The 26,319-nt window shown below is 43.7% G+C and overlaps 1 long non-coding RNA gene across 4 annotated transcripts in view; it reads right to left on the reverse strand.

Annotated features, from left to right (window-relative positions):
• LOC138548714 (uncharacterized) overlaps window positions 1–26,319 on the reverse strand; it is a 110,783-nt gene that overhangs the window by 46,176 nt on the left and 38,288 nt on the right. The window lies entirely within an intron of this gene.

Raw genomic sequence — 26,319 nt, forward strand, 5'->3', positions numbered from 1 at the left:
TTTGGGGCATACTCCAGTTCAAGATTATGGTCCGAGGCACGATATTGTCTTTAAACTGCCAGGCTATTATGCAAGTCTATGCAAAAGGAGGATCCTACTCATCCTTGGCACTTAAGGGGTTAATACGCCTTTCTCTGCCAAGTATGAAACACTTCTCAATTATATCATATATTTGCCAACGCTATGAGGCAAAATTCACATGCAAACTATCTCAAAGAACATAGGTGTGTTCAATTAAATATAATTGTGTAATTCAATTAACGGTGTGTTGCGCACCAGTGTTGTGTCATGGCTTTGATCACAGTGGGAGCGCTTTGATGTGGCATAGCATGCCATCTAGTAATACAAATACCATGTTGCTGTTTTGTCACTTCATGCTGTCCCATCCCCTGGGCATGGGACCCTCGCGTTCTCTTTGACATAGGTCTTAATCTAGGCCACTTAATTACTGGTACCTCTACTGATGCTAGAATTAGCCTGCCTCATATCAGGAAAATATGCCCTCTCCTCACCTAACACTCCGCCGAATCCGCACTCTAACTGTCATATTTAGTTACCTTCAGCGCTATGATACCTTCGGGTGACCGTGCGCTTAATAGGTTAAACTAATATAACATAACATAACCTTAACTACTTACTTAGCCTCATCCTTGATGCTCCCTCTACTTCTCCTGAGCGCTTAACCAAATACTACATCCCACTACACTTTCCCTCCCTCTTCCATAACTTCCCAACACAGCCGCCATGCTGGCTGGCTCTTGATGAGAAAACGATCTCTAGTCAAATTACTGTTGCTTGTGTACAGGTCCATCCAGGGCCTAGTCCGCAGTTACGTTGGCAACTCTATCTCTTGTTACCATCCGAATGCAGCCTCTGCTCGAATACCCTCCTCAATATCTCTGTTCCACTCCCACCTTGCACGTTTCTCTTGCTTTCGTTCATTCTCCCTCCTTGCACGTCAACACTGGACTACACTACTGGTCCATGTCAAACTCTATTACTGTTACCGCCACTTGATCCCATGGAGTTCCCACAGGATTAGTAGTGGTAGTATGGCAGTGTAATTCCCAATTTTTGGAATCCATAAGACTCTATGGGGATTTCTGGCAGATATAACGCCGGTAGAATTCCTGCACTGTAAACCCACCGATATTTGGTGTTAAAGTGGAGGATTTACCTCCAACAACAAGTTGGATGTGAATCCACCACTTTTCCTCCAAAAATCAGCGGTATTACATGCTGTAATTCCACCAGTGGTAAATCCACCAAAGCCTATACTTTGGCTGTGCAAGAAAACTTCTGACACTGTATCACTTACCTCATCTGCATTTCAGTCTGTGCACATTTCTAGTCTCACTAGTGAACTGGATGATATGTGTCTTGTTCTGTCCCTGGTTTATGTATTGTATTTTCCCTGGTCATTCTCTCACCATCATTTTGTAATGCAGTTATTACGGGATTGCCACATATACTGTTGGTTCTTTTCCAGTGTCTCTCATCGAAAACCCCTGTTTTCTTAATAAATAAAAGTAATTTATGTCCCCAAGAAAATGGCCAACTATATGTCATGAAAGCCTGTGGGGCGCGATTTCATCATACGCTCCCCTTGCGGTGTGTTTGGGAAGCGCAAGTAACGGTCTAGTCGTTACGTGCTCCTCAATCCGTGCTACACTTAAAGAGTGACGTTTCCTTTTGGATATACAGTGACTCCAGTAGCAGATTGCGGTGTTGCAACTGTTACTGTATGTTGCTTTGGCGCTAGTGTTCTCTTTTCGACTTGTGTCCTCCTGATTCCTTGTTCTGTTTTCTGTTCCTCTCTCTCAGACTGCCCCTATCCACCCTTTGACCTTGGATCTTCCTGTGAGCCTCACGTCCTTGCTGTATGTAGCTGGAAGTGGTTGTTTCTCCTTGGAATCGGGAAGCCTGCCTTTTGGAATATTCAACAGCACTTCAGAGTTTTGTTTTCCCTCTGTACTATGGATATGTGCTCAGAGGTAGACTTTCTGTTCACCATGAATAACCAACTGCAGGGCCTGTCTAGCCTCCTCGAGAGACAGACCCTACCTCTTTGCTTCCTGCAGTCGCGGAAGACTAAGGTAAGGCAGCCGCATTCCTGCAAATCTGACACTATATGCCTCCACTCAATGATATATGCTCAAATATATCTATCATACATGATGACATGATACTTGCTATTCGATCAACGAGATATATACATCTCAATGTCAGAATCATCTGGCATTTCATGAATCAGTCTCAGTATATAAAATGTCACAGCATCCATCTTGCCATGTTTCCACCATGTTGCTAAATTATTTAATAGGTACCTCCTCGTCTTGCTTGTATATCATGCTGGTTGATACCAATGTTTACTGCTCACAAATACTGAGCCTTGACATTATAGTGAAAAGGAAGGGGCTTGTGTACTAACTGCCCACTGAGCAATCACTGACACTTGTTTCTTCTGCTACACTATATGGGTAGACCCACATCTCTGAACGGAATCCTGCGGCAACCGGCCACCATCTTAATCAAGACGTTAATAGATATACCTAACAGGAAAGAAGATCAGAGCTAATCAGTCCCACCCACCACTTTGTCCACCTCCTTCATGGACCACAGAATAAGGCTACCAGCCCTGACTACCAGTTTTTTCAAACCCAGATTCTACCTTTCCAGTCTTGATAAAGACCTGTTTTTGGTCGAAACATGTGTTGCCACCTTTTGAATAATAAAATAATGTAATAAAACACAAGATATAAACCCAACGCGAACATGTGGACTGTACTCGGTGTAAATAACCTTAGATGAGTAAAGTGTGGGGTGTTTTATATTCTTAGCACCCGCGCATGTTCGGCAGTGAAGTTTCAATTCAAGCTTAGTTATTTTGCAAGGCTGACACCATTGAGAACGCTGAACAAAGGAAGGGGGTGGGGACTTGTAACAGTGGCCCACCTAGTCCCAGAGAGGCATTAGTTTAATGTTAAGCACGAGAGACACACAATGGGCCTCATTACACGGATGGCGGTAAGGGTTTACCGGTACCGGTATTTTACCGGTACCGGTAAATCCTTACCGCCTTACTATGAGGTCCCTTTGCGGGTTGGGGAATTTAACGCCTGCTTTTTGCAGGCGTTAAAAACCAACCCGCAAAGGGACCTAGGGAGCAATTTGCGGTACCGTAATTAGCGCCTTCCCCATTCCCATAGAGCCCTATGGGGCAAAAATGGGAATGGGGAAGGGCAATGGTGGAAGGGGGAATTACCGCCCCGCCAACCTTGGAATGGGGCGGTAATTCCCATTTCCGCCAAGGCGGTGCCGGTATTTTACCGGCATGAACCATGGCGCTAATAGCGCCATGGTTCACCGCCATCCGTGTAATGAGGCCCAATGTGTTTGAAATATCGAAGGTGAACATAGACGATGGAACGTATTACTGTAACCTTCCCGTTTCCTTTTTCCTCTGTTCCATTTCTAGTGTACTATTAACACACTACAAAACGCTTAATAATTAAGAAGAGCACATGTGACAGCAAGCATACATTACGTGCAGTAGAACGTGAAGGAAAGTCACGCAGTAAAGACGGTTCACTGAGCCACACCTTGAGGACAGGACTCTCCTAATGTTAAATAAGTAGGTCCTGCATGATATGTATTGGATAATGAACATTATAGAATTTAAGTTCGACTTTTAAGAGATCAGTAGCTACACTAATATGTATATCGTAATTAGGTAAAGTAGGTAACTCCCTGATTGTTGAGAGATAAATGTAGACTGTGCAGGATATACCGACAATTTTCTATCATAACAAGGTTATTCGAATACTAAGAAAACATTGTACACAGGTGTGTTTAATGCACACTAAAACACACTAATGAATTGGTGGGTTTCGAAGTGGTTGACAAATTGTGTGTATTGTTTTGACAGATGGATGTCTGCTGAGGAGACACTTCTATCAAACCGCCAAAGGGTTGAATCAACAACAGTCAAACGGTGAGCCAACACATGGAGACTTGTACTCTGTATTTGTTGGTAGTTGTAAGTGCAGCATAATTATCAGCTGTACCTTGTGTGACATTTTCCCTTAGGGTCAAGAAGATCTAAGTGCCTTGAAAGCTCTCAAACCAAGGAAGAACGGGTTTGATTATTTTTCTTCTGCTTGGTCAAGTTTCCCCTGAAGAAGTTCTCGTCAAAATTGAAATGTTTATGATAGAACGAAACATGTTGGGTTAGATGACTCTGTAAAGTTAACAGTGTTTTTGAACTATTGCAAATTAGCAACTGTAGAACCTAACTGGGTTAACCAGTAGGATTCACTAAATGAGAGCAATGAATGTTGCCAACAAGTAACCCTTGAAAGAAGGGATTTGTTTTTGTATACATGATAGCAGTAGTTAAGAGTTTTTTTTAGAAAAACCTTTTTTTAAATAACTAAATTGCACTGAAGTGCACTTTATGTAACTTTTTTGCACTAATGATGTTATAATTGTTGCTTTTCTACTTCTCTTAAAATTGCTTTAAGTAATTGATGTCTGTTTTTAACAATAATATTGTCGTATTGACCTAATAAAATTGTGATTTTTTAATATATTATGAATGGTTACATTTTCAATCTTTAGTAAGTTGTGGAATGGGGATGAATCTCTAGGCCTTTAAATTTATACCATTGTCTTTAATTGTGTAATGGCCTGTAGCTACATCACTCAAAAGAGTGAAAAAAAAACAATGTTTATAATCTGAGGTACCAGCGCCATATGAGTAGAAACTACAACAAAACTGCATGTACCTATACCCTGGGCACCAAGAGCGCGGTCCCAATAGTTTCTACCAACGGGCTGCAAGTGCAACAAAACCTAATTTATAAATAGCGAATAAGGTGCGGCAACCACTAGTTCCTAGTGCTCAAACTCCCCCCTCTGAACTCACATCCAGGGCTAGCAACTGACAAAGCATTGCAATCCGCAGCATTAAGGCCTCAGTGGAATACAACACAATGCTCTTACTATATTATGTAAGCTCTTCATGCAATGCAATATAAATGCCTTTGTAATCAAAGCACACAGCTGCTGAAACATATACAAATCTGCAATGTATTTATGTATGTACCACTTGTTATAGAATACTACAGTCCTCCAAACACCCAAGAACCCCTGTGCAACCATGCCCACCCTGACTACCCACAGCGCTATAAGTACATACAAATGGCAGATGAGTGCTTTGCATACAAATGTGTAATGTAAGAGCATGTGACATACTAGTGTGTTGCACAAGAGTGTAAGGTGCAGGTATGCATGGTATGCTTAGCATAAAGTGTATGGCTTAAGAGCATGAAGCCTACAAGCACCTGGCAGGAGTGTCTGTGGCATACTAGCGCATGCTGTAAGAGCTTATGTGGCTTTAGGGTGTGTGTGTGTGCCATAAGCGTGTGTGTGTGTGGTGTAGGATTGTGTGAAATAGAGTGTGTGTGGTGTTATTGTGTGTGTAGACTGGGTGTACGTTGCATACAAGTCTGGTGTACTGTTAGGGATCAGCAATGTGAGGCTGACATAAAGTTGCAGTGTTTTCAATATTTGTAATTTTTATTAAAATTAAAACGGGAGAGAAAAAGGACTCGACCTAACCAAAGGAGAATGTCCCTACCTATGAACACTAAACTGAAATAAGTTGACTTGTGGCCAAAATGCATCTAGCCCACACTCTAACATACAAAATCAAAAAGTACAGTATCATTTCTATTGTCACTTCAACAAAGTTGTGCAAAGCATCATAAATACACAGTTTCAACAAAACAGCCCTTATCTCCAGTATTTAGTTACCTTTCCCCTGAACTGTTTCAGGAAAAGGAATTTGAAATACTATGGTTCACCAAAGTTTCATTAAGTGTAATGGAAATGTCTCTTTCCTGGGTATTCTCCTTATGATGACAAAGGAAATGTTGTTTTCGCAATATGGGATGAAATATATTGAAAAACAGTCTTTTATAGATGTTCAGGATGGCTAAGCAAATTGTTCAATTTTAACAAAGTCTTGATATAATACATTTACGGACAAAAGCTTTCATTTCCCGGCATACTCCCCTGCCAAGAACTCCTCCACTGAAATATCCAATTTCAACAAAGTCTTAACAAATCAAAACTTCTTTTCAACACAACATTCAATTTCCTGGTATACGTCTCAGCCAGGAATATTGTCCCTTTGGCTCACCTAGATCCCCTGGTGTACTCTCCTGCCAGGTACCTCTTTCCAAAGAAGGTTCAACTTAAACCTCTGATATCCTAGTTTTACTCTCCTGCCAGGAATATTCCACTTTTGACTCACACACATCCCCTGGTGTACTCTCCTGTCATGTATCTCTTTCTAATCGGTTTAACTACATGATGCTCTTATCAGGTCTCTTCGCAACATTCTTATAAACGTTTTCACAATTGCATCTCCTCAGGGCACACCCTTGTTGACTTCAGCTAACACTTGCACCAATTCCCCCCATACTGGCCTCCCTTATATGACGGTTTGTTGATGCTCCTTCTGTCAACGTCTTTTAAAATGTCTCTTGGCAATGCTTGTTCTAGGTTTCTCCCAACTGACATCTCATGCCAGGAGAATTGCACCATGGTTGCCCTCTTGTTCCCTTTTTAATATTCAAAACTTCTAATTAATTGTCCAGGCACCTGTCTGAACGCCCCGTGATCACCACTAACAAATGGCCAACTCACTGGTTTCTCCTGGCGTCTCCGATCTGTGGTTTGCAGTAATTACTGGCTTTGTGCCAGCGCGAAGCGCACCATCACAGGAGGCTAACGTAAGGCATAAAACAGCCAAAGTGCAGTGTGCAAGCAATTTAAAAAACAAGCAGAATGTTAACTTAGCTAAATTTCAAATTAAGAAGATGTTTACAAGGGTTTCCTAATGTCCTAAAAAGTTCTAATATTTACCGGCAATCAATTTTTAAAAACAAGGTGACAGTATCAAAACACAATATGCACAGAAAAGTAAACAGAAAGTTTAACAGTGGAGAGTTTAACAAAAATGTCCCAAAAAAAGATGAAACAATAGGTATTGTACGAAGTTACCGAGGGCAAAAAGTCTGAAGCCCAAAAGTCCGACCCCTATTTGTTCGAATATATATATATGCGGGGGAGGGGGGTAATGTTAATAAAAATGTATAGGGGTAAGGTGGTAGGGGCTGGAGGGGGCTCTCCCCCCACATATACATATGCGAACAAATGGGACATGAAAAAAAAAGACTTTTGGGACTCTGACTTTTGGATTTGGTCATTTTACGTAGATCCGAAATAATAACATTAATGTGCTTGTCGTGTTGGCAGGTACACAGTTTGAATCACAGTAAACTATGTATGAGCAAGTATTGTATCCCTTTTGCCTGCACAGTTTATTGGGAATCGAGCAGGATTACATAGGTATATTGTCCTAACCTTTCTGTCCACATATCAAGGATTCTCAATATGAAGACAAAATCTAAAGACAAGCATCCAGGGAAATTTGAGTTATGCTGGACTCGCTTTTTAGATTTGGCTGAAGTCAGGTAAAGCTATTTTATTACAAACTAACATAAAGAGTGATGGCCTGCCAGAAGGGTCCCTGGGCACTTAATGCCAGCACAAGGTAGGACGTTTTTTCATTGGTTGTTTAGAATGACTCTTACAATGAAAGAGTACCAGTTAAAAGGCTAGGAAGGCAGAAGGTGAAAGCCTGACATTTCCCTCCCCAGTGGCTGACACCTCCTACCCTATCTTCCAAGAACCATGCCCACTTCCACGTCCTTATTCAATGGGAGTTTTGGAGGAGTGGCCTATGCGTAGGATTGGGAGAGGGAAAGGCAGCGGTTTACCATCCTTCTCTCTGATCCTGGTGTATTATGGAAGAGGTAGGCATGTGGCATATGTCCTCTAAGTGAGGCAGATTGAATTCTGGTATAAGTAGGCATGTGGCTCACGATCTGAGTGTGAGGTCAGCAAAGGGTCAGATGGTTTGACAATTCAGAAATGGAAATTCATGGGGGGGCGTGGTTGCGCACAACGAAAATGGCTGCCTGATTGTGAGCTCCTGCTCCGACTGAAAATACTTGGTTCAAACATCCTGATGGACGCTGCCTGGAGTGCTGCAATTTCAGACACAGATGGCCTGAATACTCGGCTGTAAACTGCGAAAATCCTGCACAGCTGTGTGGTCGCTGTCGGAGGTTGCACCCACTCAATCCTAGACCGGCCCGTGCCGGGGCGCGATCCGCCTGAGGGCTCCACGACGACGCTACCAGCGGCCGCTGGCGCGGGAGGTTGAAAGGCCGTGGTGGGCGGGGCTAGCGCTGGAGCAGAGCGCTGGGCCTCCGCACACTGAGTGGAACTGCATCGTTGGCCGCAGGGAACCGAGGACGTGTCGGCGAGCCTGGGACCTGTCTGCGGCACCCCGAGACCGGAGCCGAGACCACACTGCGGGGTCCAGAGCCCTGTGCTGCTCAATCGGGCCGCGACTGTGGTTCGCGCGGGGCCGTGAGACACACAGGGGGAAAAAAGACCACAAGTAAGGAGCCGGTGCAGCTGGGACAGGGGTAGGGTGCCCTTCCACAAAGAGGAGCGGTGTGGAAATCGCTTGACTCCCGGGCCCCTCTGCTACTGGGCGGCTGAACGTGATCGACCAGGCTTCGGCGAGGAGCCGGATTCATCCGGAGTAGTGTTTCCCCAGGCTCTGGGGGCATCGGCCTGTGGAGTTTGATCTATCCTGGGCTTGTCGTGCTTGTCTGGGTTCGCCCTACCTGAAGCGCCCGCACAGCGGACTGCCGCATCGGGCCCCGGAATTCCCCCCCCCTGGAGAGGAACATTAATTCATAATCGGCCGTGGAGGCCGTGGGGGGAGGGAGATCCCGCCTGCAATCTGTGGACTGCGGCTGACGTGACCTCATTCTTTTCTCTGTGCTGGACATACTGGGGCCCTCTACCAGCTTGCCCCGCGGTGCACGCATGCTCTTCTATCTGCGAACACCTTACTAGTTAATTGGGGGCCAGGTAAAACTCCGAAGGTGGCCCGTGCAAAGCACGAAGCTGCTCTGTCACAAACTTACCCCTGCGAACATCTGGTGGACGACAGCGCTAGATCACCCCATACTTGTATCCTTTGTTTTCAACCTACAGACACCCTATTAGACAGCTTGGGGCCAGGAAAAACACTGTATTTGGCCCGCAGAGAGCCTGTGTTGGCCTTGCAACATAAAAATAACATGGGAGGCTCCCTGCTCTCCCCTGGCCAGCAGCAACACGGGATTGCTCCGTACTGGTATCCTGTGTCAAATACAGGTGGGAGGACACAGTCCACTGACGGTTCACATCCCCTGCCCCCTCTGGACCCTCTCTTTCGTGTTAGACTCTTCTTGACAAGGTCAGTTTATTCATATAACGTGGGTCAATGGGCTGGAAAAGGGAAAGGGGGATGCCACAGAACTGCGTAATATCCGATACTACCATGAGCGAACCTCAGAGATCGAGGAGAGGGAACAAGACCCCCAGCAGCAAGAAAAAAGGCTCAATTGATGCCTACACAGGCGGCCAGGCCCAGACCACGGCCGTAGAGGTACCCACCAACTCCAGAGAGGCCCTGAGCGCTGTGGGCGAGGAACAGGAAGACAGACCTACAACAATAGTTCAAAATGGGTTCCGAGCAGTGAATATTAAGTTGGACGACATAGAATCCACCATAGGCTTGCTTAAGGCAAGGATTGAAAAGGAGAGTGCATGTGTCACGGAAACAGAGAACAGGGTAAGCACTAATGAGGATACTATCGCACACCACAGTCGGGACATCAACCAACTCAAGGAAGCCATGTCAAAAATGCAAAATAAGTGCGAGGACCTGCAGTCGCGTTCAAGGCGCAACAATATCCGAGTGTTGGGAGTGATGGAATCATTCGGCAAAGGCCAGATGGAGAAACAACTGGAAGCGCTGCTCAAAACTGTGTTCGGCTCGGAGGCTTTTTCAGAACATTTCCTACTGGAAAGGGCACATCGAACCTTGGCCCCAGTCCCTAAACCTGGCGCGCCGCCGCGCACGATAATTGCGAGGCTCCTGAATTATAGGGACAGAGACACGATCCTACGCTTGGCAAGGGAGGCTGGAACACTCCACTATGAAGGGAACCATAGTCATATATATCCAGATTTTTCTGCCAGGGTACAGGTCAGCAGGAGATCCTATGAACCGGTAAAAAGACTCCTCAGAGACCACCAAGTGTCAAACGCCTTGATGTTTCCGGCTAAAATGAGGATACAGCACGCAGGAAGGGCGCACTTCTTCGAAACCCAGGCTGAGGCCACGCATTACATTGAGACTTCTATACCTCCTCTGCCCAGAAGGGGCAGACCGGCACAAAACAACAGGCCTAGGCCGGAGGACTAGGACACGTGTGGTGTTAGCTTAAATGTGGGCCACTGTGCTTAATGGAATCCAGATTGGTTGAAAAATTGGTCTGGGCGGCTCCGTCCATGTTTAATACTGGAGTGTTGGGTCCACCCCTGGAATGCTCCATCAGTTAACTGGGTTATGTCATCAAGTTGGGGATGATGATTTGGGAGGGGAGCGGGGGAAGAGGAGAGGGGGGTAATGTTATAGAAGGGAGAAGTTCTGGTCACCAAGAGAAGAGTGACCCAGGTTACAGTTTGGTTGTGGTTGACTGCTTGTTTTATGTTAAAAAAATGGTTGCATTGGGAGTGGCGCTGGTCGGCTGGCACAAATGGCATGGCCATAATGGTCATGTCTTTGGGTTGATTCGTTTTTACATACTACTGGTGACGGGATGCGAATAAAACTGCTTACATGGAATGTACGGGGTCTGAATAACCAGATGAAGGTCCAAAAAATGTCTAATTATGTCACTAGGCATGGCCCCCAAATATTGATGTTGCAAGAAACGCATACAATGGGAGGCAGCAATTTGCGCATATTGCCTGAATGGGGTACCCAGCGTTTCCATATGGACTATTCCACACAGGCCAGAGGGGTAATCACTCTTATCCATCCAAGCCTGGGGTTGGAGCTGGAGGGCCACAAGGTGGATCAACAGGGTAGATATGTGGTCGTATGGGGTAGGCTCGCTGGACAACAACTACTTTTGGTTAATACGTATGGGCCGAATATAGACAACCCCACATTTTGCGAAAATATGTATCAGATGATTGTCGCCTGTGGTTTGCCTAACGTGATATGGGGGGGGAGGGGCTTCAATGTGGCACTGGACCCTGTGTTAGATAGGGCTTCCAGAGTCAATAGAACCCCTAGTAATATGGCCTCCACCCTGAATAGCGTTCTCTCACAATTGTCAATGGTAGATGCCTGGCGTATGTTACACCCAAGAGACAGGAAATATACATATTACTCCTTGGTTCACGACTCTGAGTCCAGGATAGATTATTGGTTTGTTGCATCGGGTATGTCCTCTTCGCTGCAGAAATGTGAAATCTTGCCCCGCACGTTTTCTGACCACTCCCCAGTGGCGGTAGAACTGAAGTTTCAAAATGCCCCCTGTCCCACAAAAAGATGGAGAATGCCGAATGGAATGTTGGGAGACTCGGGGTTGGTGGAAGCATTACATATTGAGATAAAGGAATTTTTTGTTAATAATGTGGGAATGGTAAGCAAGTACTCTATTGTGTGGGAATCCTTTAAAGTATAGATCAGGGGAGTTCTATTGTCCAAATCTGTTGGCATGCTGAAGAGTGTGCGCACTGAATTATCTAATATTGATAGTAAATTGGCCGTATTGGAGGGGAACTACACCCTGACACAGAATAGGGAACTGTTGGCGGACATATACACACACTTACAGGACTTTAATAAACTGGCCGCTAGAGAGGTGCAGTATGTGGCGGCTCCCATGCGTGCACGGAGATATGGGGAGGGGAACAAGGCTGGTAGGACACTGTCTAGTCTTCTCAAAGGAGATAAACAACCTAACCTAATCACTAGTATACAAATGGAACAGGGGGAGGTGCTCTTGGGGGAGGATGAGATAAACCGAGAATTTGTAAAATGTTATACCAAGCTGTATTCCAACCAAGATAAAAAGAGACCCGTAGACAATAAAAACTATCTTGTGTCCGTTAGTTTACCCCAGCTCTCGGAGGCTGAACGCGCCACGTTGGACCAACCGATAACGGCGGAAAAGGTCACAGAAGCCATTAAAATGTTGACATCTGGTAAGGCACCTGGTTCTGATGGGATAGGGGCGGAATTCTACAAGGAATTCCAGGAAGAGCTTGTCCCAGTACTTCTCCAGGTTTGGGAGAAATCCCTAGAATGCAGTATACTGCCTCCATCTATGAGAGGGGCGATGATCACGGTCCTTCCCAAGCCACAGCGACCACCACAGGATGTGTCGTCCTATAGACCCCTGTCACTTATAAACACTGACGCCAAAATATTCGCAAAAGTGATGGCCAATAGACTTTTACCAGCAGTCCCTGGGCTAGTACACCCTGATCAAAATGGATTCATTCCTGCTAGGTCCACAGACCTCAACCTTCGTAGGCTCTTCGGTCTAATGGCGCAAATAGACCCCAAGGGAAGTGCAGCTGCAATATCCCTAGACGCTGAGAAAGCCTTCGATTCCGTGTCCTGGGCCTACCTCCTGGCGGTACTAGAAGCATTTGGGATGGGCCCTAACTTTATTAGATATGTAAAGCTACTATACACAGAGCCTGGAGCTCGAGTTCTGACCAATAAATCCATCTTTGACCTGTTCTTACTGGGTAGGGGCACTAGACAGGGCTGTCCATTTTCTCCCCTCCTGTTCCCATTGACTATAGAGCCCATGGCTGCCGCGGTGAGATTAAGACACGCCGATAAGGGCATAAATATAAAGGGCACAATCCAACTAATCTCACTACATGCCGATGATACTCTATTGTACATCCGTGAACCCAGGACGAATATAGCACCCGTAATGGCGGAAATACAGGAATTTGTGGCCTACTCTGGGTACGCGGTGAATAGAGCCAAATCGGAAATATTTCCACTCACGCCATCCACCAAATGCCCAGACGTGCTGCACGGACTTAAATGGTCAGATCGACACATTAGGTATCTGGGGATCCTTGTGTCCAGAGATAGGAATACACTATACCAGGACAATCATGAGACTACACTGCAGACCATTACTACGAAACTCCAGTTGTAGGGGCGATTGCCTATCTCACTGCACGGCAGAGTGGCGGTCCTTAAAATGATAGTCCTCCCCAAGCTGCTCTACTTATTTGTTAATATTCCCATATGGCCGAGTAGAACTTTTTTCGCCAGACTCTGCTCCGTAGTGGTGACGTTCCTGTGGAATGGGAAAACTGCCAGGATCAGTTGGGAGAAGATGACTGAATTATATTCCACTGGCGGAATAGCAGCTCCAGACTTTGAGCTTTATTACCATGTGGCTCAAGCACAATTTGCAAAACACTGGTATGATACCACGCAGGAGACGCCCCATGCGATAATAGAGGAATATACCACACACCCTACAAATATACAGTCCGTCATTTTTGATACACAATACAGGGACACTTGGGAATACAAACCAGTTAGCTGTATGGTTAAAACATGGGAGGCCATTTACAGAAAATTACAATTACAAACACCCTACAATCCAGAGGTACCCCTCTGGAACTACCCCCCACGCACGACAGTTCCATACAGGAATCATGGGACCCCAACATGGAAATGAAAGTGGGTGATATGTTTCTAAATGGCAAATTTGTGGCCCTGGAGGACATACTGAGCGCGTTCGGAGGTGGCCAACTCAGGACACTTCAATATTACCGCATGAGATCGGCGTTCCAAAGGAAATGGCCACTGTTCCCGGATGAACCCCAACCGCACCCATGTCTGCAGATGGCGACGGCTGTGGGAGGTCTGGGAATTTCTAAACTATACACGGGGGTACAGACTCACACCCCCACTGTAAACCATATAAAAGAAAAATGGGAAAGGGACCTGCAGGCGTCCATAGAGGACGAGAAGTGGAATAGATATTGCTCGCTGACAAAGAGGGTCTCTCTGAACGCTGGCTTATGATTAATCCAATTCAAGATCCTGAATAGGCTACACTACACCCCAAATAAAATAGCGCATGCCCCAAATGTAACATGCCACAGGCAGGAGAGTATCATATGTATTGGGAATGTCACGTGGTGAGGAGCTTCTGGAGAGAAGTTGCTGAAATGTTGGGAGAAATTACACAGGTCCCCCCAGACCTGAAGCCCCAGAAATATCTATTTGGGGACATAGGCAAATGCTCCGAAAAAACAAGACGATTGTTTAATGTAACATGTGCAATTGCCAAAAAATGTATTCTGTTGAAGTGGAAAAGCGCGAGCCCACCCAGCATGAACCAATTTCTTCGCAAACTTACATATGTTAATGAGGCGGAATAACAGTTTGTGATGACCCGACCCACAGCCTGCAGACCCAAAGATATATGGGGCCCATTCAGGACTTATTTGTGTAACCTGTCCTCGGATGAAGATGAATCGTTGTAAGACCAAGCAAATGTCATGATCATGTTTTCATAATTTTGTTGTATAAGTATTGTGCGGGTTGAGAAGTGCTGTGTATCCCTGTGTGACCACCAATAAAAAAGAGTTTAAAAAAAAGAAATGGAAATTCATGGTCATTTCTCCAAAGGAGGATTTCTACATAAACTGTGGTATTTTGCATGCCCAAAATAAGAGCACTACTCTCTGCTGTGCTGTAAGACCTTGAACCATTACCTATACTTTTCAGTGCAACTTTCCCCAAAGTACACTTTATTTTGTATTTGTATTTATTATAAAAACAGTGATGCCAATTTCGATCAGAACTGACTTACAATAACACGTTTACAGATGATGGAGGCATTGGTGCCTGTAAAATAGCACTAAGATGAGGACAAGTGGTGAGACAGTTTATGAGGGTGTAAAAAATGATATAGCGTTCTTTCATCAACGGGTGTAATTTCGGTGGGTTTTTTCTGAGTACATTTTACTTTAAAAACTCATCAAAATATATAGGGGGGTTGAAAAAGTATATCTAAGGGGTGGAGGGTTGGGAATATGTAAATAACAAAAACAATAGGGCTTGGTGGGCTTGAGAGAAACCCCCCCAAAAATAAAAATAAATCAATTTGATTAGTTTTTTCAGTAAGAAATAGATGAGACTTTATTAGCAAGCGGGCAACTCCAATTGGGAAAATCTCCGGGTTTAGATGGTCTGCCAGTGGAATTTTATAGGAAATTTAATACCTTTTTAGCCCCAATTTCATGTAAACTGTTTAATTCCTTTTTACAAGGGGAGGGATTGTGCCAATCAATGACTGGGGCCATGATTACATTAATACCGAAAGAAGGGAGAGACAGTAGAAAGTGCAGGAGTTATAGACTAATATCTTTGTTAAATGTAGATATCAACATCTGTACCAAAATAATCGCAAATTGACTGAGTGGCTGTATTGGGAAAATAATTCATGAATCCCAGGTGGGGTCATGAAGAATAGATTTGGATATGATAACATCTGAACACTAGTGGATATAATAAGCCTCCATCGTAATGAACCTGTCAATGCCGCTCGGGTTTTTATGGATGCTGAGAAGGCATTTGACAGGGTGAACCGAGCCTTTCTGAAATGTACGATGGAGAAAATGGGTTTTCGAGTAGATTTGTGGGGATGATTCATTGTTTACAGAGCTCTGCTAAGGCACGGGTCTGGGTTAATAATGTGTTGTCAGATACCTTTAATCTTGCTAGAGGAACAAGACAAGGCTGTCCTTTATCGCCATTTCTATTTAACTTTGTCTTGGATCCATTGGTAATCCTGATATGGAAGGAGTAGAGGATAAGTGGACTGAATTTTGGGCTAAATGAGATTAAAATACTTTCTTACGCTGATGATATGGTGGTGGTACTCTCATATCCACAAAGAGGCAGTGTTGTTCTTAAAGAACTCCTTGAAAGGGTGGGTAAGTTTTTAGGTTATTAGATCAATTGGGATAAGACAGAGGCGTTCCTACTTTCGACAGCTGTAAGAAGGGGAGATTTTGCTGAATGGAATTGTAGGTGGTCTGAGACGCATGTAAAATATTTGGTGATCCTTCTTATCAAAGACATACGAAAGATGGTAACATTTAATGTGACTAAATGGGTAGAAAATCTTAGATATCAGGAAATGGTCAATGTTGGATTTAGGGTCTGGGCAAAGATTAATGCAATTAAAATGTCACTCTTACCAAAGGTATTATGCATAATGCAATCAATACCCTTTAGCTTCTCAAAGAAATTAATTAAGGAAATTGATCAGGTTTTTCAAGATTTTCTCTGGGGAGAGAAAAAAGCTCTGAAGATTCCAAAGTTTATTTTGCTACGAGACACTAAGGAGGGGCGTTTGAATATCCAAGCTTGGAAAATTACTACAGGGAATTTGTCCTAAATAAAGCGGCCCTATATGTGAAAGCGGGGACAAACAGGAACCAATCGGGTTGGCAATTGAGAGGGATGCTTTTTTACAATTTCAACTGGGCAGTATCTTTTCTATGGAAAAGCTAGCTAAATGGGCTGTTAAACTACCGACTATTAGAGTGACTAAATACTTGATGACATGGTGGCTAATTAATTTTAATGGGAATATGTTTTTAAATCACAAGTCGTATATTTGGCATAAGCCTGCGTTGTAGCTTGGGAACAAGACTCTGTACTGGTGAAGCTGGATTTGAAAGGGGATTTTGTCAATAGAGGATTTAAGGCATGATGGACACTTGTCCTTTGAGGAGCTTCAAGATGTTCCATTTAGGTGAAAGGGAAAGGAATAGGTTTAGGGAATAACAGTGTCTCTTGACCCGGATTTTCAATACGTTATCTGCACCAATGAAGAAAGAACCGGCAAGATGGACCATATTTTGCTTGTCGCTGCGTAGAGTCTGCACATACTTGAAGCTCATGCCAGAGAACGATTCAGTGCTAGAATCATGGGGTAATCTGAAACGGAAGTGGGAAATGGACTTAGGTTGTATTATCACTGATGAGATTTGGAGGCATATGTGGCGGGTTGGACACAGTAGTAAGATGGATCTCAAACTACAACTTATTCCCCAAAACATTTTAGGATGATTATATTGAACACCTGAGTGCACGTGCAAATTAGGGTTGGTAGTTCATGATACAGGTCGGGGATGTGGGAAAGAGAAGGGGACATTACTTCATTTGCTGTGGTATTGCCCCAGTGTTCTAGCTTTCTGGTGTGAGGTGTTAGACAGACTATATATGATCTTATGTGAAGGCCATTACAGGTCTTAACGGTAGCACAAATGGGCGTTGTTTAACGACTCGTTTGTATGGGTCTTTGATAGTCATAATCTTTGTACTAGCAGCAAAACAGATCTTGAAGGTATGGAAAACCAGGTAGAAGCTGCAAGATGGGCGTTTGATTAATGATGTACTGATATTATCTGATTTTGAACTGGTCATGGTCCAGAGAAGGGGTAAGGAAGAAGCTTATTGGATCTTATGGAAGCCCTTTACTGATTTGTATGGTAATGGAACATCAGAATGAATAGCTCATTAATCTAAGTGGTCAGATAATAGCATAGGTGAGGTATAGTGTTTGTTGTTGTTAGTGTGTGTGTAAATGTTTGTTTTGTGCTTCTTGTCTAAATGTTTGGGAATGTGGACAATCTTTTTGTAGTTGAATTGATGTTATTAAGATTAGTAATTATTGCCCCAGTAAATATGTACTTAATTAGTTTATGTATGCATTCTGGGACATAGTTGATCTTTAATAGTTGTATGTGCTAGGATATACAGTTTCTCAGCTGTATTGTTTGCTTTGTATTGTGATATCTGCACATGCCTGTTTGAAAAGGACAAATAAAGATGATAACAAAAAAAAAATTAAGAATTACTTGGAAAAAAAAACATTTAAATGACACCCATAGATTAAATGACATAGAACCATAATAAACACCATGGGACATATACCAGGGAATAATAACAAACAGAAAAACATATATAGAAGGAAATAGGTGACCTACAAAGGTAACATTAACCTAAGGGGCCAAGTGCTTCAAACTAAAGAGGAGCACTATTTGAATATAAAAACTTTAATTATTAAGCGTCACTGGAGGCAGTGGTGTGGTGAGGTAGGGAGGATGGCCTAGGGGACAGGGGGAGCTCCTTCTTCAGCAAGTAAGTGAAGTTTAAACTGAGCACTGCTGGTAAACTGGAAGACCAGGAAGCGGAATCTGCCCATTAAGGCTTTACATTTATCACAATACACTGCGTTGGACTACTGGAAGACCAGGAAGCGGAATCTGCCCATTAAGGCTTTACATTTATCACAATACACTGTGTTGGACTACTGGAAGGCCAGGAAGCGGAATCTGCCCATTAAGGCTTTACCTTTATCACAATACACTGCGTTGGACTACTGGAAGACCAGGAAGCGGAATCTGCCCATTAAGGCTTTACATTTATCACAATACACTGCGTTGGACTACTGGAAGACCAGGAAGCGGAATCTGCCCATTAAGGCTTTACATTTATCACAATACACTGCGTTGGACTACTGGAAGACCAGGAAGCGGAATCTGCCCATTAAGGCTTTACATTTATCACAATACACTGTGTTGGACTACTGGAAGACCAGGAAGCGGAATCTGCCCATTAAGGCTTTACATTTATCACAATACACTGCGTTGGACTACTGGAAGACCAGGAAGCGGAATCTGCCCATTAAGGCTTTACATTTATCACAATACACTGTGTTGGACTACTGGAAGACCAGGAAGCGGAATCTGCCCATTAAGGCTTTACATTTATCACAATACACTGTGTTGGACTACTGGAAGACCAGGAAGCGGAATCTGCCCATATTAAGGCTTTACATTTATCACAATACACTGTGTTGGACTACTGGAAGACCTCGAAGTGGAATCTGCATTTTTAAGCAGGAAAACCTGCAGCCAGAATATGCAGTTTGGAACTTTTCTGATACTGCGACTTTGGATATTATCAGCAAAGAGATATTTCTGCACATTACTCTGCACTGATCCACTGGAAGGTCAGAGATTTTAATAAGTATCTCCTCAACATCCCTTATGCTGTCATGCTGAGTACCACACAGTCAGAAACGATACCATCCATGCTGCGTCCTAGTGAGCTTCTGGGAATTATGGCGATATGGACCCTGGAATGCCAAAGATTCACAGAACGAGACGGAGGCAGCACCAACTTAAATTATTAGACCCAGAAAGAAGGACTATATGGACAGGTCCTCTCAGCTTGTGAAGCAAAATTGGTTGTTTCGAGCGTAGTGATTCCAGCCCTCTTTTCTAGCAGCTCACTCCGCCTTTTTATTCCTGACCGAAGAAACTCCAGAATTAAATAGGCTTTATTCTTGTTTTATGAAACTGCTTGATGCTGTGTTCTCTTCGGAGCCCTGCATTTGCCTTCCAAAAAGTTTGTTATGGCTGCTCTTAGATTCTCAAGCAGGAGGCTGCAGTTGGAAGGCTTCAAGCTGGGAGACGGATTTCAGTTTCTATCACCAATCATGCTCTTCTGTGGTGTAAATCAGTTGCCCTTTTTGCTGTCCATTAACTGCATATTTTGATGCCAAGGCCCTCAACACGTCCTGCTGGTTTCTTGGGATCTGCTGCCGGCTGATTATTCCCAGTGCCCTCGGATTTTAATAAAAGCACACTTTCAGATAATGGGATGAACATTCAAAAGCAGGACTGGTTGTACTACTCACCCCTGAAAGGAGATAGGGGATAGGCTATTGCTGTAAAGTACACCTGCTACTATTAGCCAACTCAGATGGACTCTACTAGATCGGTGCCAGATTGAACCAGGTGACCAAAGAGTAGCAGAGCTTTTGAGTGGTCTTCTGTCAACTATATCTCATAACTGTGGCTGTGTGGCCTGAGCTCCTCCGCCTAGCGTACCATGGTCTTAATACCCAGTGATTTCTAAGTGCGGACGCGGGGATCTCACCTGTGTTGCTCCGTGTCGTCTTGCTTCCAAGGTGAGCGCAATGCCCCTTGGCAATCCTCCCGAGACTTTTAATACCGGAAGACAACGTCCTTACCTCGCTCCTCTCGGCCACTTTGGCTCGGTAAGGCATTGCAGGGGCTTCCACCCTGGAGCACATACTGACAGTACTCCAGCTGCAAGATGGATCCGCCTCCAAGAGGAGGGTGGCATCAAAGAACCACAGCTCTGTCTTCGGCTCTGCTCAGCATGGGCGCCCACAGGAGCGCCCTTGGATCTCATAGTGCTTTGCAGCTATGGAGCATAAAGTGAATGTGAGTGTTGCGGGGAGGCATCCTTGGTGGGCAATGGATGTATTTCCTCCGCTCTCTAGTTGCTTGGCATTCCCCTATTCCCCTGTCGCATGGACTCCTGTGACTTGGGGTCTGCTGGGACTCTCATGGTTGCGGGTTGGGCAGAGGAAAAGAGCGATGAGATAATTCTAACCCCTCCCCCCCACAGAACTTCCCCATCCACTGCAACGGCTATCTTGGGGACCCAGAGCTTTCCCGCATGAAGATGCAGAGGTAGAGCGGTGGGGGCATTTGACCTCCCACTTGCATCAAAGTAGTAGTTTTGCTTTTTGCATCATAAATGTTGGACTACAACAAGTCACAATATGTTCTAGTGGTGGATGTTACTGCTGATGTTTGGGTCACCAGGGTACACAGAGTATAACTGAGTCACTACAGCACATGCCATTCTGATGGGGTTGAAGGCGAGGTTATCCCAGGCCAAGCCAACGATGTTGCTGTGCATAATCTGTCATGTGATGCTGCTATTAAAACGCGATAAGCTAAACTGCAAGTCACCAAATGCAAAGGTGAATACAGGATTTTGTGGCTAATCTGCTCCTTCCATTTTTTTTTATAAAAAACAAGCGGAAGACTCATTTACTGCTAAATCAGAGCTAATGCCTCAGTTAAAAAGAGTAACAATATCAGAATGGGCCTGGGGTGTCAGAGTGCCGCGTGATTGCAGGCGGTTCAGCACACAGAGTTGCAGTGGTGCCTTGGTATTCTTTCCTCCATGAAGGTATCTATATGGGAGGGTGTGATAAATCGAATGTAAAAACCTTAGAGAATGTGCAATCAGGGGCTGGCTCTGTCAATACTAGATTAATCAGCTCCATAAAGGTTTAATTATGACTTTCAGCTGAAGGTTTTAATGGACAGGACTAGGAACCAATCAATGACTTTCATTCAAGTGACTGCAACTCTTTTTGTTTTCCTGTGGTTGCTAGGAGACCGAGGGGCTAGAGATCGCGGGTGACAGTTACGAATGGGCTTACTGAGAATAGTGTTGAAGGAGCCGAATATAACAAAATACAAGGATGTCCAGTGGCGCTGTTCCGCTTATTATAAGTTAAAGGAATGCTTTCAAAGCGATCGGCATAGTCGCTAGGTTTTGAAGTTTGTTATAGCCAGTTTATTAGTTGAAGTTGAATCGTCGCCGTATGAAGAGAAAGAGAGGCCGTTACGTCTTGCCGCCTGATGAGAGACTGTTTGTATTACACAGCGACAAGAAGGTTATTTGAGGCAGTCGGGCGAAGTGCTCGTTCAAACGCGAGCAGCAGTTGAAGGTGAGAAGGAAAGCGGAGTGCTGTTACGAAGCCGCAGCCATCTGCTCCGCGATCGAGGGGTGGAGTTCACTCACAGCTGACAGCCAAAGATCGTCAGCTGAAAGAGGAAGAGGGGCAGAGACCTCTTACTGCGTTGCAGACGAGAGCAGCTGATTACAGGAATTACGGAGCGCATCCCTGCTCGACTAGAACTTGATACAGACATTAAGTAGAAGGTACGTGGGCATCGAGGAGAAGGAGAAAACGAACGTGAAGAAGGGTTATGAAAGTGTAGTTGAATTTCAAAGGCAGAGTACAACGAGAAGAAGTAAGGACGATGGGAGCAGGAGCTTAACGAGGCAGATGGTTAATTTGAGAGGAGATAGAGAAGGTATAATACGAACTGAAACAGTAATTGACTACTAAAGAAATATGTATTTAAGAGGCTATAAAAGGCGAAGCAAAGATCCAATAATTCTTAAAGAACAGAAAAGGTCAAAGAGAAATTACAGCGTGAAGGTGAACAAACTGAGAGAACTATATTCTAGGGAAACAAAGAGTATTAAAACGAAGGTTACAAGAAGATATGAAGAGAGGGTTACAACTAGATGAGACACTTGAAACTTGATGAGAGTTGAAATAAAAAAGACTCGTAAAATAAGACTTTACAAGCTAAAGAAAAGTTGTTTTCTGAAACAAAATAACACCTACTTCCAGGCTCAGTGTATTTGTTTAATAACATAAAGAGATCCCTCGTTACAATTTTGTGTCAGAAGTGGGATCAAGTTAGAACACCTTGGAAGAACTCATTAAAACACTGAGTAAAGGCCAACCACGTCTCCAACAAGCCTTGCAAATACAGAATCAACAAGTGCAAGCTGATAGACAAGCTTTTCAGCAGGCCATCCAAGTTCAACAAGCCCAATTATTAGAAGCTACCACCGTACGCAGACACTCACAAGTACCAGCTTCAGCACTCCAAAAATATTCTACGGGAGAAGATTCCGCCCATTTTTTCGTGAACTTTAAAAGGGTTGCAAGGAATGCCCAGTGGACTAATGAAAGTTGGTGTCATTATATAGCACCACTCATGACCGGCAAGATGCAGAGCGCCTACCAACTGGAGAGACAAGTTATATAGATATGAAGAGAGTGGTCCTAGAACGTTTGGGTCATGATGAAGAGGCCTATAGATTAAAGTTTCGTGAGGTCAAACTACAAACAGAAGAAACACCTTGACAGCTTTTTTATAGTTTTACAAACCACAACTACCACGATACCAGAAATGACAGAGAAAATTGTTATGGAACAATTAATTGAAGCACTTCCCATTCCTATTGCATCTGCCTATCAAAAAGCTGGTCAGAGTCATGCAATAACTTATGTGACAAACTCAAAGTCATCTAACAATTTAAGTAATCCATCCACCAAGACCCCAAACGCCACCAGATGGCCTAACTCAATGCTACGGAAAACAGATTGGGAACCTACCAGAATGAGACCCACCAGTGAAAGTCTGGCTGGGATCCGAACTTCAACTATAATCCCTAAAGGAATACCGTGTTTTGAGTGTGGAGAGTGGGGACACTTGGCAAGAATGTGTCCTAAAAGAGTCAAGGTGGAACCAATGGATGTGGGGAACATAGAAGTCCCAAAAGAAGGAGAAGACCGAGAAACAGCGATTGTTACACGATCCCCTTATACCTACACCTGTGAGGCTGAGGTGGACGGGAACCCGACAAGGGCCATGAATGATAGCGGCAGCTTACAGACGGTAGAAAGTAAGTACAGAACTTGTGGGTAATGTAGGAGACTCAAATAGGAAAATTCCTATACCTTGTGTTCACGGAGATGTGAAATCATATCCTACCAGAGAGATAAATTTAAAAGTGGCGGGGGAACAAATGGAAGTCAGGGCTGCTGTGATGCCAGTATTGCCAGACCCACTCCTTATTGGTTCAGGTGTCCCTAATTTTTCAAAGATAGTAAAGAAAGTAGAAGAAAGTTGGTTAACAAATGCTCCCTTTTATCATCATGAAATTCCTGTAACGTTACATAAAGAGAAGAAAACGAGAGCTACAATAAGGAAGCTGAAGAAAGAGTGGGGGGAAAGAAATGTTTGTCCCATAGTCGTCGATTGGAAAATTGATGAAAGTGGCGATAGTTTTCGCATGGCCCAAGAGTTAGATCCCCTATTGGCGAATGCTAGATCGAGTGTTAAAGACGATATATCAGAAAAAGGAATCTATTTTACTAAGGAAAAAGGACTTTACTATCAGATCAGCAAACACAGAACCGGAATTACAGTAAAACAATTATTAGTTTCTAGCAAATATTACCAAACCGTTATGGAAGTGGCTCACTTGCAATTGGGTGAAGGACATTTGGGCACTGATAAAACCCTACAGAAAATCTTGGGAAGGTTTTATTGGCTGGGACTGTATGCTCAAGTAACCAGATTTTGTCAGGCTTGTCCCGAGTGTCAAAAGAAAAATAGAGCAAATGTTAAGAAAGCTCCTCTACAACCCATGCCAATTGTCTTAGAACCTTTTAATAGAATAGGTTTGGATATAATTGGGCCATTAGATTCATCTTCCAGAGGACATAAATACATCCTGGTAATCGTTGATTATGCAACCAGATACCCAGAAGCTTTCCCTCTTAAGTCTACCAACGCTCAACATATCTGTGACGTATTAATACCATTTATCAGCAGAGTGGGAATACCAAAGGAAATTATCACAGATCATGGAACTAATTTTATGTCAACCATCATGGAGCAAGTTTGTAATATTTTAAAGATCAAACATTTGAAAATGGCTGTCTATCATCCACAGACTGATGGCCTCATTGAGAGTTATAATCAGACGATAAAACAGATGTTAGGTAAGTCAATAGATCCCGAAGATAGAAGTTGGGACAGGATTTTACCCTGGATATTACTCTCACTCCGCAATACACCCCAATCTTCAACTGGATTTTCTCCTTTTGAAGTAATGTTTGGAAGACCAGTGAGAACGTTGCTTGACATCTTAAAGGAGAGTTGGGAAGAAGATCCTGGACAAGAGATTTCGTTAACCGAATATGCTTATCAGCTTAGGGAAAGGATAGAGACCCTGCAGAAAATCGTACGAGAAAACTTATTGCAAAGTCGAATCAGGCAGGAACATTATTATAACCAAAATTCTCAGCTGAGAACATTCAAGAAGGGGGATCAGGTATTAGTACTACTACCAACCTCAGAAAATAAAATGCTATCAGCCTGGAGGGGGCCGTATGTCATAGAGGAAGTCCTTGGCCCCTCGACATATAAGGTGAGTCAAAACGCCCGGAGAGTGCAGACACAAACATATCATGTGAACCTACTTAAAAAGTGGATGGAACCTGTAACAAATGTAACAATGATAATTACTAATGAAATAACCATGGAACAGTTTCCCCAATTGAAAGAAGATTTATAGGTAGAAGCCTTAAATCTAAATCCCGATTTGTCCAATGCTCAGAAGAAGGAAATCCTGAACCTTGTTAGTAAATAGTCGGAGATCTTTTCTACTTTACCAGGAAAAACGAAATTAGCTTACCATCACATTAAAACCCAACCTGGGGAGGTTGTTAGGATCAGACCTTATAGAATACCAGATGCCAGACTAGAAACAATTAATAAGGAGATACAAGAGATGTTAGAGTTGGGAGTGATAGAACACTCCTGTAATGAGTGGTCATCTCCCATTGTTTTGGTTCCCAAACCAGATGGTAAGGCTCGTTTTTGCCTGGATTTCAGGAAACTGAATGAAATTTCAAAGTTCGATACCTATCCCATGCCTAGGATAGATGATTTACTTGACAAACTGAGTAAAGCCAGGTTTTTGGCGACCATTGATTTAACAAAAGGATATTGGCAAATACCACTTTATCCTCCAGACAAGGAAAAAACTGCATTTGCCACGCCTTCTGGTTTATTCCAATTCACGGTTTTACCTTTTGGCTTGCGTGGTGCTCCGGCAACATTCCAAAGACTTATGAACTACATCATCAAAGGTCATGAAAGTTATGTGGGAGCCTACCTTGATGATATTATTGTCTTTAGTCAGTCTTGGAATGATCACCTGTTACATATGGAGACCGTACTTCAACTCTTGCAAAAATCCGGACTTCATATAAATCCGAAAAAAATAATCCTAACCAATTTTCATACCCGATATTTGGGGTATTTTGTCGGACAAGGCATCATTAAACCCCAGAAGGAAAAATTGGAAGCTATTAAAAAAACTGCAATTTCCTGTGAATGCCAGACAGGTTAGAGCTTTCCTGGGGTTCGTAGGGTATTACAGGAGGTTTATACCCCATTTTTCGACATTAGCTACACCTTTGACTAAACTCTTAAAAACCTCAGCATCACCAAAAAAAGAGTGGTATACACCAGAAACAGAGAAGGCTTTTAACAACTTAAAGACTGCTCTCTCTGAGAAAGCAATTCTTCATTGTCCAGATTTCTCAGCTCCATTTTTTTTGCGTACCAATACATCAGGGACAGGACTTGGAGCTGTATTGTTCCAAAATCAAGGGGAGGCTGAGAGACCTATTGTTTTCATAAGTAGGAAGTTACTCCCTCACAAAATACATTATGCCACCATTGAGAAAGAATGTTTGGCTGTAAAGTGGGCCATAGCAGCTTTGCGATATTATCTGTTAGGCAGAGAGTTCACTTTAGTAA

Source organism: Ambystoma mexicanum, chromosome 1q (assembly GCF_040938575.1).
Source record: "Ambystoma mexicanum isolate Mex_15411 chromosome 1q, UKY_AmexF1_1, whole genome shotgun sequence".
Lineage (NCBI taxonomy): Eukaryota > Metazoa > Chordata > Amphibia > Caudata > Ambystomatidae > Ambystoma > Ambystoma mexicanum.